The sequence below is a fragment of the Osmerus mordax genome, chromosome 18 (assembly GCF_038355195.1).
Source record: "Osmerus mordax isolate fOsmMor3 chromosome 18, fOsmMor3.pri, whole genome shotgun sequence".
In the NCBI taxonomy this organism is placed as follows: domain Eukaryota; kingdom Metazoa; phylum Chordata; class Actinopteri; order Osmeriformes; family Osmeridae; genus Osmerus; species Osmerus mordax.
Genome location: NC_090067.1, coordinates 787,560 through 790,148, shown reverse-complemented (window position 1 = coordinate 790,148; position 2,589 = coordinate 787,560).

The following is a 2,589-nucleotide window of genomic DNA, read 5'->3' as shown; positions in this document are numbered from 1 at the left end:
TGAATCTAGATTAATCTAGATTAACGCCAAGATTACAGTGAGATTAATATAGATAAAAAAAGACAAATCTATGCCCACCACTAATATATACATTTTTACTATTTCAAACTTCGAACTTCTGCCAACCCATGTACAACGTAAACCGGTATTTCTATCACAGCTATTTTAAAATTTTCACCCTCCTTTTCAGGAATACCGGCAATCCGAAGATTCCATGGCCTTTTGTACGCCTCTGTTCCTCCAACTTTCCCCCTAGTTGCTTATTTTTTTTGACAGCAGGGAAGCAAGTTGATCCTTAATCATATTAGAGTTGAAAACGGCACAGTCAGTCTTGTCAGAGACAGACTCCAATTTAGCCCAGAGTTCATCATGAGATGAGTTACATGACACAGATTTTTTATTGCAATTAACTTGTTTTCAATTAACTTGCCTCTCAATTGCCTCCAAAAGAACTGCATTTGATGGCTCCAGTGTGTGACGATTCTTCGTAGGAGTATCTGGGAATAAAGTTCAATTATCTGTTCCAATCTCCTCAGCAGATGCCTTACCCCTCTGCCTCATCCTATCTTGTTTGAATTAAGGTTAAGAAATAATATAAATTGGCAGTGATATTATCAACAACTGTATTTTGTAAACTACTGGTTACTTATTGGGGAAAAAAATTAAGCTTGAATACTATATCATATTCACATTTAAATCAAGGTTTACATTTAAGTTGTTTGCTTAAGTGCCCACTAGATGGCAGTATGAGAGCACAAATGGCAAGGGCAGAGCCTCTGGGCAAGGTGATGGGTATGCCCAAGCATAAATTGTGGTGGAACAGCAAGCAAGATAAAATAAAGATAAAACAGATTAGAAATAATCCGAGTTGAAGACAGATGGGATATATACAGAGTAGGCTAATTCAATAAGTAATACCCAGGGGCAGCATCTCCGCTTCCTCCCACTTCACGAAAATGAAGCCAAAATATCCTGGATATGTGTGCTGCCATCTTGCGCTGGTAACGTCATTTGGAGCCAGAGTCTGCGCAGTAGTGATCGGGTGGTGGAACGGCAGTATTGAGGTCCCGATCAACACTCGCCTGACCCAATCACAAGCGCACACTAACCCCTTTTTCTATCGTCAAATAATGAAAAACAAATTTACCAGAAAAATAAGCAATTGAACAGACATCAGCATTATAATAACTACCTAAAATGACAGAAACCATCTTTGAAAAAGATGCAGTTAGTTTGGCTCGTCTACCATCCGCAAACATGGAGGGGGCAGGACCTATTTGACCATTCATAAACCAAAATGATGCAGAGAAGTTAATTCATGTTTTTATATCCAGCCGGCTGGACTACTGTAACGCACTTTTCACTGGTCTTCCCAAGAAAACCACTGAAAGACTAATTCTGCAGCTAGATTATTAACCAAAACTAAAAGGAGAGAACACATTAGTCCTGTCCTAGCTACTTTACACTGGCTCCCTGTTACCTTCAGAATTGACTTTAAGGTCCTTTTCCTCACATACAAAGCTCTACACGGACAAGGACCTAGCTACATTGCTAAGTCCTTTATAAACTACACACCAGCTAGAACACTGCGATCATCAAATGCAGGCCTATTAGAGGTCACCAGAAGCAGTCATAAGAAGATTGGTGATTCGGCCTTTGTCAATTACGCCCCAAAACTATGGAACAAATTACCCATAAATATTAGGGAAGCAAACACTAGACATTTTTAAAAGACAGCTTAAAACCTACCTTTTTACCGAAGCATTTAAGTAACTTTATCTCAAAAGTGTTTTCCTACTTTTATTAGTTATATTATTGTAGAATCTTGGTTTAGTAAATTTGGGTCATTATTTGACTTGCTATTTTTACTAAAGTTGTTTTCTCTCTTGAACAGAGATCTTATTGGGATTTTTATTTTTGTTTGAATTGTTTATCACTTGTATTATTGTTTTTATTGATTTTATGTAAAGCACCTTGAGCTAAAATTCTTGTATGAAATGTGCTATATAAATAAAGTCTTACTTACTTACTTACTTACTATACTGCAGCCAGTCACCAGGGAGCGACCAAGATATTTTGTCTTCCTCATTGAGGGGCTGTTACTGGCTGTTTATCAATCCGAAGAACGCTAAGAACGTACTTGCGTTCTTGAGAAGAACGTTCTTGCCAAGCGTCTTGCGAGAACGGTCTTGCAAAGACCGCGAGGACGGAGAACGATTTAAGATGCGTGCTCTTGCAATGACTTCTGGGAAATCAGATGCATTCTCGCTGGCCAAGACACCAACCGATGCATCCTCGATAAAACACTTCTGGGTATTTTTGGCGTTCTTGGTGACTTGTGTTCTTTGGATTGGAACCGTACTTGGGCAATGAAAGATGACGTCAAACGAGTTTGCAAGAACGGAAAAAAACGTTGATTGATAAACAGCCACTATGTCCATTCTTTTTACAGTCTTTGGGTAATACACATCTTCTTTGGTTTTCAAAGGCAGTTGGCAAACCAGGTGCATTGCCACCACCAACTGGACTGGATACAGGATTAAATCGCTCAAGTTCATCTCCCCCACACAAATAGACTGAATACCCAAA